We start from the raw sequence: 17152 nt of genomic DNA, 5'->3' as shown, positions 1-17152 counted from the left end.
CTGACTCATTTCAACGAGCTTATTTTTGGATTTATGCTCTTTTGGGGTGCTTCCATGCCTTAACTAGATTCTGAAAATCTCTTAAAGGTATTTTGGTCCATATATTGATGCTAAATCCATGTTTCTATGGGAGAACCAGGGCTGAGACTTCCTACTCCACAATCTTGCTAATAACCCCAAGAGCCACTTTATATCTACAAGTTCTATTCGATTTTTTAAAATTCTTTTATCAAATTTTTTTAAAGTTTTTTTTCTTTCTGCTTTTTCTCCCCAAATCACCCCAGTACATAGTTGTATATTTTAGTTGTGGGTCCTTCTAGTTGTGGCACATGGGACACTGCCTCAGTGTGGCCTGATGAGTGGTGTGATGTCCAATGCCTAGGATCCAAACCAGTGAAACCCTGGGTCACCAGAGTGAAGCCCACGAACTTAACCACTCAGCCACGGGGCCAGCCCCTACCAAATATTTTTTATATCATCTTTTTTGTTTTTAGTCCTCTTCTATGTGTTTAATAGTTTTAAACATTTTTACTTAATAGCTCTATTATATGACAATTTTGAAGGTCTAACCCTATTATCCCTCACTTACAGTAATTTACTTTCTGCTGTGTTTTGTCATTTTTAGGCCCTGTGCTCATTCTTCTAAGAGATTTATCAGTGGAGAACCTGAGGAGCTTAGAGTAAGGATATTTACTGCTAGGATGATTTTCATTTTATTCTGCCATGTTTCACAGGATATTACCACCCAAAACCCCTTTCTATCTTAACTTCTTGGAATAAGGATTCTCATACCTAATAAAAATCAGCCCCAAATGCAAATGAAGACAAATCCATGGTTATTAATTCACAGGAAAGATTTTATTTTTCTATTCCAAACAAGACTGAGTTAGCAAAGATGTCATAATACTGATAGGTGCCCTTTTTCTAGTCCATGGTTTATCTGAGATTTTTGCACTTTAAGGATCAGTATTATATGGATATCTCAATTACATTTTTTTTTGCTTCATGCAGATTCCAAGGCTCATCTCTTGACTCCATATACGCATAGTTTCAAATCCCTTATGAGAGATGAAATTTCAGCTTACACATTAATTTTCCTAATTTCTTTCCTTTTTTCATTCTTTCTTCTTTCTTCCCTCCTTCCTTCATTTCTCCCTTCCTCTCTGTCTCCCTCTTTCTTCTCTCTCCTTCTCTTCCTTCCTTGACTAGATAATACATTCATGTGGTATAAATTTTGAAGTACTAAAAGGTATATTATAAAAAATAAGTCACCCCCCATCCCTAAGGCCTCTCTATCCTGGTCCTTCACCAGAGGAAACCCTTATTATTAATTTATTACATATTCTTTTAAAAATATTCTTTGCACACTCATATGGGTTTTTTTCCCATCAATATGTCATCACAGGGGCCACCCCCATGGCTTGTGGTTAAGTTTGTGTGCTCCGCTTTGGTGGCCCAGGGTTTCGCTGGTTTGGATCCTGGGCATGGACATGGCACCACTCATCAGGCCATGCTGAGGTGGTGTCCCATACAGCACAACCAGAAGCACTCACAAATGAAGTATACAACTATGTACTGGGGGACTTTGGGGAGAAGAAGAGGAAAAAAAGAATATTGGCAACAGATGTTAACTCAAGTACCAATCTTTAAAAAAATGTCATCACATGATGCATAGTCTTGTGTACCATTTTTTTCTTATAAAAATATTCTTTTGGGGTTCATTCTTTCTCCTTATATAGAGATGTCAGTATTCTTTTTAGTGGGACCATAGTATTCTATTACATGTGCATAATGTCTGCTACCAATGTTTTCAATCTTTTGCTTTTACAAACAATGTACTGCAATGAGAACCTTGCATATAATCACTTTTACACATATGCAAGCATGTTGTAGGCTAATTTCTAGAAGCAGAATTATTCAAAGTATATTTGAATTTATTATTCAAAGTATATACACACTATATATATAAAAAGTATATATTTAAAAGTTTACATATGAAAGAAAGTATATATATGCCCATTTTCCCATATTCTCACAAACATAGAACACTAATAGATTTTGATCTCTACCATCAGGTGAAAATGATGTCTCATTGAGATTTTAATTTTCTTTCACCTTATTATGAACAAGATTGAGCTTTAATAAATAAATTTAAAAATCATTTGTATTTCCTTTTCTTTAAACTTTCTATTTATATACGTTGGCCATTTTTGTGGTGGTTGTGGGATGTTTGTTGGATTGGAGCAACTAAGCCCCCTCATGTGTGCAAGTCAAGAAATGACACTATCCTACTCAGATCCATTCTCAACCCTGATGCTATAACAATTGATCTAAATAGTAAATCTATTTATGCTACTGACCTATTCATATCCCCTTATTGACTCCTTATCAACAAAAATAAACTCAAACACCACAATAATATAAAGTCCTCCATCATCTGGCCCCTATTTATGGCTTAATTCTCAGCTTTAGTCATCAACCATTTCACACTTACCACTCCTGCAACACCAAATTGCTTCACATCCTGTGTTGCTTTCCCAGTGCTGTATCCTATTCCTAAAATACACTCCTCTCAGTCTTCATTTCAGTTACCAACCTCCCATCCACTATCTTTCCATACTCACAGTCTTTTCTGACTTAACTTCTCCTCTGTGATGCAGTTAGACTACAACCACCTCTGGGAAGGAGGTTAAACTACAACCTACTCTGATTCCTTCAGCAGAGTTTGGTGCTGCTCTTCTGTACACTCAAATCACCTATTATAATAATTAAAATTATCTAATTATGTGACAGTCTCTCCACTGGGCTGAGAACTTATTGCCAAGGACTCTATTCTATTAATATTTGAATTCCTAGAGTGTAGCAAGTGTTAACACACAACAGATATTCAACAGTATTTATTAAATAAATGAATGTACCCACCAAAGAAACTAGGATAAACTTCCACAGGGATAAAGAATTGGAAAAAGTGTGGGAGGACAAAGATACAACTGTGTGCTTTTCTCCCTAACCACTCCTGGCCTTTCAGCAAACACACTGTTGTGCAGGTATATTTGGTTTGAGTGTGGTTGTACCAAGAAGCAGAAGAGACTATGTCTGAAAAAAAGAATATTCACATATTAGTGTGTGTGCTTGTATGTTTTCAGGATGTGACTGAGATGGTAAAGCACCCACGTGAGATAAATATCTATAATTAAAAAGTGCATATTAATTGTTTCAGAGTATGGCAAAGTATTATCAGAGCCTGGGGGATTCATGTCTCTCCAAAAATGAGGAATATTTTCATCTGAAATGACCTAGCCTAGTAAGTGTTGATTAGCAATTACCATCATCACAATAATGTAATTTCTATTTTGAGCAGTACTTTTTTTAAAAGTCTTTTTCCACTGTTGAGATGACTCAGCTGTTTCAGAAAACAAAAACAAACACAAAAACAAGTGGGTGAGTAAGCCATGAAAGCCCTGCCCAGTTGATTAAAGCCCTATCTCCGTTATTGCCAGTCTTATATTGCCCCCTTCATAAATGCTGTTTTGTTTTTGGGGTTTTTTTGATGAGGAAGATTGCCCCTGAGCTAATATCTGTGCCAATCTTCCTCTATTCTGTATGTAGGACACTGTGCAGCTTGGCTTCATGATGTAGGTTGGAGCCAGGGACCCGTGAACCCCGGGCTGCCGAAGAGGAGCGCCCCAATTTAACCACTACACCACTGAGCTGGTCCGCATAAATGCTGTTTTGCACAGTCAGCCAGCACAATATTGAAGGTCTGTCTAGGCTTTTTACTTGGGCTGAGGGTCCCAGAAAATTGGAAGAATTCTGGTAATCAGTATGTTCCCTTCTCACTGCACTATTATCACAGTTACAGTAAAGGAAGGAGATAATTAATTTGACATGCTGGGCCTGAATCTTCTCTCTTTAGGTTATCTGATCTCACTGAACCTTTGTTGAAAGCAGATCATAGGAAAGAGAAAGGAGTGGGTCCCTAGGCTCATACTAGTGATTAGTTTCCTACATTATGGACAAACTACTTTTCTAAATCCTGGCCTGAGAAACCAATCATTTCAGGTGAGACACCTGATTATAAGAGACAGAAACACAATTAAAATAGACTTAAGGGAAAAAAATGTGGAGAAGAGAGTGCGTGTGTGCTTGTTTTGTTTAAAGACTACTAGGGGCTTCTATACTCAGAGTTAACCAACCAACATCAGACAACAGGAACTAAGGCAGCTCTGGTCCTCAGGCAATGATGACCAGGGACCCGGTGCTGTCAGTGCTCTCTCTCTCTTTCTTCCTCTTTCATCTCTGCTTCTCCCAGCCTATTAGTTTTACTCTTTTTTATTACAAGCCAGTGTCTTCACACAGTATGAGATATTGACTCTAACAGCAATGGGTTCACAACCTCACAGCTCCAGACCAGAGAAAATAGAGTTCTTTCTCCACAGCTCCAGTTTAAAATCTTCCTGGAAAGGAATCCAATCGGCCAAGCTCAGCTTGAGCCACATGTCTGCCACTTGGATAAGTCACTATAGCTGGGGGGGCTGATTACTATGATTGTCTAAACTTGAATTACATCCACTCCTTTGACCAACCACTGGACTTGGACTGAAGCTGTTGTCAAGGGGTTTGGAGGTGCTCTGTGAGAATCACAGAGTGGGAGGTAGAGAAGGAGGTATTGTCAGCAGCAGAAAAAGGGAGGGATTTAGGCAGAAAAAAAAGACATGAACCTCAGTAACCACAAGGATAGCATTAATTTTATGGGACGTTATGTTTTCAGTTCCAACACTTCTCCTGACAAATGAACTTTGTGAACTTACAACCTGGGGACTGCCTATATCTGAAAAATTACTCAAGGGAAAGAAAAAGACAATGGTTATGGGAGAAAGTACATCATGTCATTTATCATTTGTTTTTCCCTTAAAGAACAGGTGTGGTTTTCCTTTGGGTTTTTGGTCATTCCAGTGAGGTTGCTTCCTTAGTTGATAGGCCAAAGCCATTGCCCTTTAGGTCAAAGCCCAAAGTCAGTCTGATTGTCAGCATTAATAAAAGCATTTGTAGGACAACCTCTTCTATCCTCTGAGGACTGAATGAGGATATTCTTTACTTTCAATAGAGTATAAAACATACAGATTATCTTGTTTAGGTCAACGTTTATTACACATAATATCAAAGTTTAAATTAACCCCATACAAATAGTATGTATGTATATTCTCTATATTTTATTCTATTTCTTATTAGAATACTCCTAATGATGATATTTTTGTAGTAATTATCCATACACTATATGGAGATATTTTTTGTTAGACAATTACTGTGTAAAAACAATATGGTGTGTAGTGTATTTATTTTTTATATAAATGCCAAAATAATATGAATGAACACATCTTAAAGTATGCTTACTTAGCCGTATAGCCCTGCCCTTGTAGGGCACTGGAATAACTTCTCAGTTCTAAAGAAAGACTATAGGAATACAGTGTAGGAAAAGCTATTCAGCCATTTTTGGCAGAGAACTCTGGAAAGATTTTTTAAAAGTCATTTCATGGAATTATTTTACAAATGTTAAAATAACCCCAAGAAATCAGAACATGGAAAGTTTCTCAAAATGCAAAATCTAACAATAATAACTGAAATATAGCTTATAACAGGTACCAGATTCCAAACAACTTCCTGAGGAAAATCTCACAGGAAAAAAAGTAACTTTTTTTTTTGTTTGCAAAATAAAAATGCCCTTCTATGCTTTATTTTCTTTCTTTCCCCTCACTGTGGAAGAATGTAAGATTTCATAACAACAGACGCTCAGCCTGCTTTTGATTGAGTCACTTTATGCAAATGATTCACTATGCTGAAAAAAAGAATTGAGAAAGAAAATACTCCTCTTATCGCTGGCATTCTCCATACACTCACTAGAGCATATGAGGTGACAGTATGAGCATCAGAACTTGTCACATCTTGTGACTTAGCCATTACCATTCACTTTCAGAGCTAGTGAACGGAAGATTTTTGTGTCGTGAACACTTTATGTAGCCAGTGCGAAACAGGTCAGACTTCAAGTAACCTTCAATTTTTACTGGAACTCATCTCAAATTTGCAGCTTAGAGGACACAGGTTATAAACTTTGCCCTGTCTGCAACTTTTTAAAATGCTTCTGTGGGACACAAATGTTTTGCTATTTTCTTAGCTGTTGGTGAGAAACCCACTGAGATTTACATCTGCTCTGTTGCAAAGCTAAATTTAGCACCACTTTGACAGTTCACTTGGCCCTAAATTATTTCCTTTAGTCAGACACCTTTAACAGTCCAATTTGTCCCATTGACATGGATGCAGCATTAAATGGAATTACAAATTCACAAGCTCATGTGACTAACATTTCAATTCAAAGGGAAATTTGACCTCTGGGAGCTGAAAATGGACTTACGTCATAAATAGAGATAATGGTGACTCTTGGGATTTAATTTTGAATAACTGTCTAATGTCCATAAACATCTCCCCCTCTTTTAGCCAGACCTCTTGAAATTCACAATTTCAGAAATTATGTTGAGAGAAGCAATGGCAAGTACCCAAAGGAATGAGGGTCTTAAAATTCAGTAGTTGTGCTTTTTAAATGCAGAGAGGCAGTAATTGAGTGGAATTAATATATATTAAACAGCTCAGTGTTAATTTCTCATGTTTTGAAATTTTTTGGTTTTTTTTATAACTAGCTGAGATTGGACAGTGAAAGAAGTAAAGAGAAAAATGACATCAAATTAGATGTCAGAAACTTCTAGGTTCAGCCCTGACACAAAGTCATTTGTCATCTAGAACAAAATACTTCAACTATCTGAGATTCAGTCTCTATCTGTATGTTATTTAATGATAGCTGCTGGAACAAACAACTGCAAACCCTCATTTGTTATAATCAGTATGTCATTGGTTAATTAATAATAGTGAAACGTATTTTCTGATCACAAAGTCCAATGAAGATTTTATCAGGTGACTGTTAAGTGGCGCTTGGGATAGCACTCGGCCAAGAAGTAATTTAGGACCCTGTCCCCTTCCATATTGTTGCTCTGTTATTTGAAGTCCTTCATTTTGGGCTCCACAGATAGGGAGAGAGAGAGCAGGAAAGACCTTGTAGTATGATTTGGGAGCCAGACCTGGAAATTCCACAGACAAAAACTCTGTAACATCCACAGAGTGGATAACCTACATCAGTTCTGAAAATTAGTGAACAAAGTGTATTCCCTAGGTGTAAGTGAGCTGAAGTGATGGACATGTGGTATTATCTTTGCCACAAAATGTAAAATGAATGGAGTTAAAAGACCTCTACTTTTCCCTCCAACGGTCTGTAGTTTAGTAACTAAATTAAAGAGAAAATATAGGATAAGACTCAAGGAAGTCAGAACTAAGTCAAAGTTGCAAAGAGCTGCATAAAAGTAGGCTGTGAAACCTTGGGGAGCAAAAACTGTTTGTGACATTTCTCATATTTTCCCACACATTTGCATGCAACTTATGGGCACTTATTAATGTTTGCTGTTGATGATACTGGAAGTTGATAGACTTGAAGGTAGGATGAAACTGGTGAAGAGAGAAAAATAAAGATTGGGTACTCTTGAAGACAAATTTTTTAATTTCAATATGTGATCATTAGCCAGTCTTGGCATAGACAAAAAAGTCAGTATGGAACCAATCAGCTCAGAAAAGAACATCATTCTACCCCCTTTATGTGACGGTCTCCATTTCTATTGAAAGATCCAGGCCATGTTCCCAGTCATGGCAATGCAATTGCCTGTATCATAACAGTGAGATGTTTTCTAGGGAGAAGGGCAGGCCTTCCAAGCTCCTCAAAAATTTTTATCTTAGAGTTTTGTATTGAGTTTATTTGTTGTTAGTGGTGGTATTTTGGTGGGTTTTTTTTTTTTTTTTTTTTGAGATGAAAAACAAATACTTGTGGATCAAAGAGTCTTGTTTTTGTAGGGAGTTTTCCAGAATCCATAAACTATCCATGAGGATAATTTTTCAAACACATGATGATTTCAACAAAATAAAACAAAGTTGCTGGACTTTTGCCCTAAGTTGTCAGGGACAAAGGCGTGTCTCTCAACTAGAAAATCCTTTGCTATAGCTTAGCCTCACGACTTCAAGTTGCCTGCTGATTTCTCTCAGTTCTGATGCCAATCTGAACCTGGTCTCTACACTCTAAAGGGACAATGAAATCACTGTCTTAAAAACACACTCATACTCTCACACCAGTAGAGAAACAGATAAATTTCTTGGAAATGTAATAATAACCAATATTTATTAAGTACTTATTTTGCGCCAGGCACCGTTCTAAGATGTTTGTATGTATTAAGACAATTAATCCTTCCTTTGAGAGAAAGTTACTATTATTGATCTCATTTTACAGATGAAGAAACTAAGGAACAGCAAGATGAAATATCAAAGTAACACACCTGGAAAAGAAGTAGAATCAGAATTCAAACTCTCATGTTTTGACTTCCGGGTCAAGTTCTTAACCACATTACATATTACCTAGGATGACACGAAATACCACAATCAGTCATCTCTAACCAAAAAGCAAAAAAATCTGAACTGAGAGGGAATGTTTTTTAAAGAGCATGATGCATCCATTCTGGAAATTAGAGGATAAACGTTCTAGTAGTTCACGCTCTAAGACCTGTCTTCCAGCATCTCTGACATGTAAAGAGCTTGAAGGCCATCGCTCCCATCTTTATAACAAGAAAAAACTGAATGAACTAGAAATCAACCACTCTTCTTGGACCTACCCAAGAACTGAGGTTTTAGGGAAAACTGCCACTCCAAAATCTGGACAGATAGGTGACTCCAGAGAGTCACAGCTGAGATGCTTACCTGAAGAGCAGAAACCACTGGAAAAGTAAACTGATAAATGGCACTCTTGATAAACTGCTGGAGATTGAGTTGGAGCAGACTATGGGGGAAAAAGTCCTGGTGTCCACAGTCTTATGCGGGGTCCACACTTTCCTGAAATTTACTTCCAGGAAACCCACCAGGTTCTCAAGGTGAAATGCTAAGATCCCCACCTATCTCTGGCAGTAAAAGGGAAAGAGTAACAATTATGAAGTATGACTAAAGCATTCTCCATAACAAAGGTCTACTCTTCAAAGAAAAATAGAACTTTACCAGAGCCTTATCCCACCTACTATAAGGGCACTTTTCTAACTTCATCACCTCTAACTTTCATGATTCACCTAAGCGGGTGAGGGGATCCAAGAAACACAGGTGAAGCCACCACTCTGAGCCCACCAGGTGCTGGACAGACAGTCATCATAAAATTCAATCCTTTCATAACCTAGGACCACAAAAACTGCAAACACCACTTCAATACCTCCTTGCACAGGCGCAGGAAGATACATCTGCCCAGCTCTCCAAGAAGCTGCAGCAGAAGTACAATGTCTGCTCCATGTCCATTTGCACAGACAACGAGGTCCAGATGTTTCAGGGACACCACAAAGGTCAAGCAAATTGGCAAAGTGGTGTGGGTATGCAGAAAGAAATACATTATCTACACGAAGTGGGTGCAATGTAAGAAGACTAACAGCAAAACTATCCATGTAGACATTCACCCAAGCAAGGTGGTTATCACCAGGCTAAAATTGGACAAAGATTGGAAAAAATTCTTGAACACAAAGCCAAATCTTGACAAGTTGGGAAAAAAGAAAGGCAAATGCAAAGAAGAACTTATTGAGAAAATGCAGGATTGAATGTAAGCTGCTGTGCAACCACATTTAACTGTAGATTTTTAGCTAGTGTGTTCTTTTGGAACTTTTCAAGGTGTCTCTGGAAAGTTTCATGTCCCTCCTTCTTTGTTGTTGATCTATGGCTATGTAAATCTATTTTTGCAGTTATGGTTAATAATTCTATGAATAAAAATTGGAAATATTTCCTCAAAAAAAATTGTGAAGATCACAGCACAGGGACATGGGCCTACTAAAAGTAAGAGATTTTAATCATAAGATTACAGAATAGTTCTTCCCTCTCCACCCGACATTACCACCACCAACAAGGCTCCCGTATAACAGTGGATTGCAGCTGCTAGTTTTGCAAGACACAGACTCTCTTTGAGGAGTAGTACTTAGCAAAGTCCAAAGTCAACGGAGGAGACAAAAACAAGGACACAAGATGCATTTGAAGACTCTGGCACCTATGACTGCAATAAACATTAAACACAACCCACTGTTACCCAGATTAACACAAACTTCACACTAAAACCTTGTTTAGCTCACTTCCTATTATCAAATACATAATGTTAGGCTTTCAACAAAAATGACAAGGCATGCTACAAGGAAAGAAAAAATAGTCTGAAGGGACAAAGCAAGTATCAGAACTAGACTCAGGCGTGGCAGAGATGTTGAAATTATACTGAGAATTTAAAATAACTATGACTAACATGCTAAGGGCTCTAATGGAAAAAGTGGACAGGATGTAAGAACAAATGAGTAATGTAAACAGAGAGATGGAAACTCTAAGAAAGAATCAAGAGGAAATGCTAGAAATCAAAAACACTGTACCAGAAGTGCAGAATGCCTCTGATGGGCTCATTGTAGACTGGACATGGCTGGGGAAAGAATCAGTGAGCTTAAATATAGATCAATAAAACCTTCTAAATTAACAAGATGGTGAAAAGGCAATGTAGATAATAAGAGAAAAGTTTTCCAAATCACATATCTGATGAGGGACTTGTATCTAGTAAGGAGTCCAACTCCTGGTTAAAATTTATGTGTGATTTTTCAAGTTTGAGAATAGGCAATTACAAAGGCTTTACCAGACAGGCTCATGGGGGAAAGCTGCCCTCCCCACACCAGATTTGGGGCACAGCTTGTGCACTGCAGTTTCATTTTATTTCTATAAAAATATAATTTTATTATACTTTTTTTTATGAGCACACCATTATATTTCTACTTCTGTGTAGACTACATCATGTTCACTACCAAAAGTTTAGTTGCTATCCATCAGCATACAAATGTGCTCCTTTACCCCTTTCACCCTCTTTCCCTCTGGTAACCCCAAATCTATTCTCTGTATCTATGTTTTTGTTTATTATTTTTGTTTTATCTTTCACATATGAGTGAAATCATATGGTATTTGGCTTTCTCCATTTGACTTATTTCACTTAGCATAATACCCTCAAGGTCCATCCATGTTGTTTCAAATGGTAAGATTTCACCTTTCTTATGACTGAGTGGTATTCCATTGTGTGTGCATGCATGTGTGTGTGTATATATATCTCACATCTTCTTTATCCTTTCATCCATTGATGAGCATTTAGGTTGTTTCCTAGTCTTGGCTATAGTGAATAATGCTGCAATGGACATAGGGTGCATATATGTTTTTGAATTAGTGTTTTTGTGTTCTTTGGATGAATATCCAAAAGTAGAATAGTTGGATTATATGCGCATCAACAAAACTAAAAGACAACCTAACAATTGGGAGAAGATATTTGCAAATTATATATTTGATAAGGGATTAATACATAAATTAACAAAAATACAAAATACATAAAGAACTCATATAACTCACAGAAAAACAAACAATCTGATTGAAAAATGGGCAGAGGATCTGAGCAGACATATGCAGATGGCCTACACTGTTCATCAGTGTTCATCACTACTCATTAGGAAAAGATGTTCATCACTACTTATTAGGAAAATGCAAATCAAAACCACAATGAGATAGCACTTCATGCCTGTCAGAATGGCAGTTATTAAAAATACAAGAAATGAAAAGTGTTGGAGAGGATGTGGAGGAAAGGGAACCCTCATACACTGCTGGTGGGAATGTAAATTGGTGCAGTCACTATGGAAAACAGTATGGAAATTCTGCAGTTTCTGAAGGGAGTTGTAGTCCAGGACTCAAGCCTCTCTGGCTGGTCAAGATCATGCTGTTTGCACATTTGCATTCCTAGCACCAGTGCTTTCATTCCTAGGTCATTTTATCTGAGGTCTTGGACAGATCTTCCCAGACACCTCTGCTGAGACCCTTTTACGCAGGGGAGGAGGGGGACAACCTGAAGACACTTTACTCAACTCAGTACCTAGTACTTTCACACTCCTAAACTTTCCCTTTCTCTTGCCCCAAATCCACAGTCCATAAAAATGTCAAGAACTTTTGTTGGGGCTTCCTCAACAGTGAGACAACCCCAACATCCATGCTGATCCACCTGACCCTCAAGTGATGCATTGCACCATGGGGAAAAATGTAATGAAGGAGTCAATGCTTTCTCTGTTTTACCCTCTTGTTTATACCATCTCAGAAAGTGATTAAAGGCTTAACTCTTTCACTTTTGGCTTGTTGCTTTAAATAGCTTCTCTGACACCTGGCAGCTCTAGTCTTTCTCCCAGCTCAGCTGCACTCCTAACATCTAAAATACTTTTAAAAAATTTTACAACTCAATAACAAAAAGACAAATAACCCAGTTAAAAGATAAGCAAAAGATCTGAATACATAATTCTCCAAAGAAGATACGCAAATGGACAAAAAAATGCATGAAGAGATGTTCAACGTTACTAAGCATTAGAGAAGTGCACAACAAATGAGACAATACTTTGCACCCACTAAGATGGCTGTAATCAAAAAGATAGATAATAACATGTTGGCAAGAATGTGGAGAAATTGGAACCTCACACGTTGGTGTGAAAGCAATATGGTGCAGCTGCTTTGGAAAACAGTCTGACAATTCTGAAAAGGTTAAAATAGAGTTACCACATGACACAGCAATTCTACTGCTAGCTATATATACAAGAGAGATTAAATGAAATGAAATGAAAAAGAAGTGAAAACCTGTGCCCATACAAAAATTTGCACACAAATAATCATAGCAGCATTATTCATAATAACTAAAAGGTGGAAGTATTGTCCTTCAAAAGTTAAGGGAAAATAAAGACTTTCTCAGACAAAAAAAACCCAAAAAACTGAAGGAATTCATGACAAGTAGATATGACCTTCAAGAAATATTAAAATAAGTTATTCAGGGAGGAGGTAAATGATATAGATCATTTTATGGGTTAAATGTGTCCACCAAAAAAGCTATGTTGAAGTCATAACCCCCAGCACCACAGAAAGTGATCTTATTTGAAAATAGCATCTTTATAGATGTAATCCAGCTATAATGAGGTCATTATGGTGTAAACCGATGTTACCAGTGTCCTTATAACAAGGAGAAATTTGGACACAGAGACAGACACACACAAAGGGAAGATAAAGCAAAGACACAGAGACAATGCCATTTACAAGCTGAGGAATGCCTGAAGCTACCTGATGCTGGGAGAGAGGCATGGAGCAGAATCATACCCCAAGCCTCATCCATAATGATTTGGTTGATTTAGATGATGAGATTTTCCATTTAGAGTTGATGTTGAAATAATTAAGATTTTTGGGATATTGAAATAGGTTAAACAGCTCTCAGAAGGAACCAACCTTGCTAACATTTTAATTTTGGGCTTCTAGTCCCCAAAACTGTGAGACAAATTTCTGTCGTTTAATCCACCCAGTTGGCAGTACTTTGTTATGGCAGCCCAGGAAACTAACACAGATTATAGTAACAGCAAGTGGTATGCTGCTGTAACAAATATCTAAAATTGTAGAAGTGGCTTTCAAATTTGCTAATGGGTAGAGGCCTCAGAAGAGATTTGAGGAGTTTTATAGAAAACGCCTGTTACCTTGAAGAAACTGTTGTAGAAACATAAATGTTAAATATGCTCGTGTGAAATCTCAGACAGAAATGAGAACACGGTATTGGTAACTGGAGGAAAGTCAACCCTTATCACAAAGTAGCAGAGAACTTGTCTGAATTGTGTTCTTTTGGGAACAGATAGAACTTGTAAGCAATGAACTTGGATGTTTAGATGAGGCTATTTCTAACAAAGTGTTAAAGGCATGGTCTGATCTCTCATTGCTATATATAGTATTTACTTATAGTAAAATGCAAGAGGAAAGTGATAAATTGAAGAAGGAATTGCTCACCACAATGTGAAGATATGGAAATTGTCAGCCAATCCGTATTGCACAAAATTAAGACTCGTGCTCTGGAGAGAACACCTCAGCTGGACAACCATTTGTTAAAGAGACCAGGGAAGCAACTCGTGAATCCAATTGAGCATCTCAGTAGACACACTTCTACCTTGGACTGAAGGAGAAAGAGACAAGATGAAATGAAGGAAGGCTGTCAGACTTCTGGGATACTCCAGGAGGGAAACAGGCAAATAGAGCTATCTGGCTATGAACATGTATTATTCTTCAAGAAAAGGGACGAATAACCTCAAGGGAAGTTGGTCAAGAGGCCGATGAGTCTGTCATTGACATTAGGACTCTGAGGCCATAGGCCCTGGGGACCCAGCCGCCGCCTCCTCAGTGCTAAAGGCAGGGCCACATCATGAGTTCCAAAGGGTGGAGTTACTTCCCAGGGCAGAAGAGGCAGGGCCGCCACCCAGGGCTGTCACCCTAGTGGACCCAGAAGACAAAGCATTGAACGAAAGAGGATTAGTCTCAAGCCTTAAAATCTAGAGAAATTTTCCCTGCTAGGTTTCAGGCTTGTTCACGACCCATGACCTCTTTTTTCTTGCCTATTTCTCTATTTTGTAATGGGAATGCCTGTTCTATGCCTGCTCCACCCTTATAGTTTGGAAGCAGATAACTTACTTGGTTTCATAGGTTCACAGGTGGAGTGGAATTTTGCCCCAGAGTAAGTCATACCCCAAGCCTCATCCATAACTGACTTGAGTGATTTAGATAATGACATTTTAGACTTAGAGTTGATGCTGAAATGCTCAAGATTTTTGGGATGTTGGGATAGGGTGAACCGATTTTGCATATGGGGAGGATACGAATTTGGGAGGGCCAGGTGACAGACTACTATGAGTTGAACTGGATCCCCAAAAAAAGGTATGTTGAAGTCCTCACCCAGTACCTGAGAATGTGACCTTATTTGGAAATAGAGTCTGTGCAGAAGTAATCAAGTTAAAACGAAGTCATTAGGGTGAGCCCTAATTCAATATGAATGGTGTCCTTATAAAGAAGGGAAATTTGGATATTGAGACAGACACACAGAGGAAAAATGATGTGAAGATACAAAAAATTCCATCTACAAGCCAAGGAATGCCTGAGACTATTAAAAGCTAGGCGAGCAGCGTGGGACGGATTCTCCCTCCGTCAGGCTTCAGGAGGAACCAGTACTACTGACACCTTGATTTTAAACTTCTGGCCTCCAGAATTGTGAGATAACAAATTGTTGTTTTTAAGCCATCCATTTTGTAGTATTTTGTTACAGAAGTCCCAGGAAACTAATACAGATCAGAAACTTGGATTTACATAAAGAAAAGAATAGTATCAGGAAACAAATAAATGGAAGTCTAATAAAACCTTTAATTTTTACTTTTAATTGACCTAAAAGGTAATTGTTTAAAGTGATAGTAGAAACAATGTATTAAGTGATGACAGTAGATGGATAAGTGAAATAAATAACAACAGCGTCTTAAAGGATAAGAGGGAAGAATTGGAATACTCTAAGGAAGCTGCACTACACGTGAAGCAGTGTAGTATTATCTGAAGGTAGACTTAGATTAGTTAAAAATAGGCCCAGTACTAAAAGTTTTCTTAAATATAGTTGATATGCTAAGAGAGGGGAAGAAGTGGAATCATATAAAATGCTCAGTTAAAATCAGAGAACACAGAAAAAGAGGAGAAACAAAAAGAAAAAATAAATAAATAAATAGAGAAAGTACAGCAAAGGGCAAACAGTTTCAAACATCATAGACACTAATCTAACTATATCAATAACCACTTTAAATGTGGATGGTCTAGATGTGGCAACTAAAAGATAAAAATTGTCAGAATAACTTTTAAAATACCACTACACAACTATCTATTGTTTATAAGAAACTTGCTTTAAATATAAGGATTCAAATAGATTGAAAGTAAAAGGATAGAGAAATATATACTTTGCTAACTCTAATCAAAAGAAAGCTAGAGTGGCTGTATGAATTTCAGACAAAGTAAACTTCAGAACGAGGAATTTTATTTGGGATAAAGAGAGACATTACATAATGATAACGGGTCAATTCTCCAAAAGGACATAACAATCCTAAACATGTATGCACCTAATAACAGAGTATCAAACTACATGAGGCAAAACCTGATAGAAATGCAAGGAGAAATAGATGAATCCACCAACATTTGGTGGAGATTGAGGCCCACCAAGTCACCCCTAAATTGACATTGGTATCTGCCAAGTATTCTTTATTTTGGTGAGTGCCTTCCATTCACAAAAACCTGTATTATATGCATTGGGGCATATAATTTAGTCCATGTTGCAGTACTAGGACAAATTGGATGTGCTACATACATGTTTATTGTATCTAGGCATCTTCCTCAACAGGTCATTACTTAGTTTAATAATTACACAGTGATCTCTGGCTCTTTCCTGCATGTTACTTCCCCAAAAGTGTCCTCCATAGGGTGTTAATGTCATCAAGATGTCATCACGGAAATGATCCTAGTTGAAAGAATCTTTGAATCTCCGGAGTCCATCCTGGACCTTTTGATTCAAGCAAAGGAACAGATTTCTGCAGGCTAGTATCTTCACCTTTATGGGTATCTGCATACGTATCTAAGAGAAAGTATCATTGTTATGTTCTAGCTTTTCCTTTTTAGCATTATCCATTTTTTAGCCCTCTTTACATCAGCAAGGACTTCTTCTTTTAATTGGTTATTGATTTTCACCCACATTTTCCTTCCACCCCCTGAGTACAACCATAAAGTTCAGCAGAGAACTGACCACACAGGCAGCAGTAATTTGAGTCTTCCCAATGTCTTCTCCTTTCTCCGTTTCAGTCAAATGCAGTAGGGTTGGATGAGTGCAAGCTTACGCTGTCTTATCCGCTGGATAGGAAAGCAGAAACAGATCCAACTCAGACAGGCAAAGAGAAGCAAGACCCATCATTCCCTCAGGAAATTGGACTGTGATATTTAGGAGTATTGTTGTGACATCATGTTAAGCAATTGATCCTTTTTCTGAGACTTTTAAATGAAATCCAAGTTCTGGCACTACCAGATCACGTAGAGACAAGGGAAAAAACTGAGAGGTAGCAAAAAAGTTTATGTAAGCTCTTATGCCCAACCCCCTTTCGTATCTTCACAATATCTCAAC

The 17152-nt window shown here is 37.7% G+C and overlaps 1 pseudogene; it reads left to right on the top strand.

Moving 5' to 3' along the window:
* Positions 1-8591: 8591 nt before the first annotated feature.
* Positions 8592-9713, top strand: LOC100630311 (ribosomal protein uL24-like pseudogene; annotated as a pseudogene).
* Positions 9714-17152: the final 7439 nt, after the last annotated feature.

This window comes from Equus caballus, chromosome 2 (assembly GCF_041296265.1).
Source record: "Equus caballus isolate H_3958 breed thoroughbred chromosome 2, TB-T2T, whole genome shotgun sequence".
Lineage (NCBI taxonomy): Eukaryota > Metazoa > Chordata > Mammalia > Perissodactyla > Equidae > Equus > Equus caballus.
The sequence above is the reverse complement of the archived record's forward strand: the minus strand, read 5'-3'. Positions and strand labels throughout refer to the sequence as shown.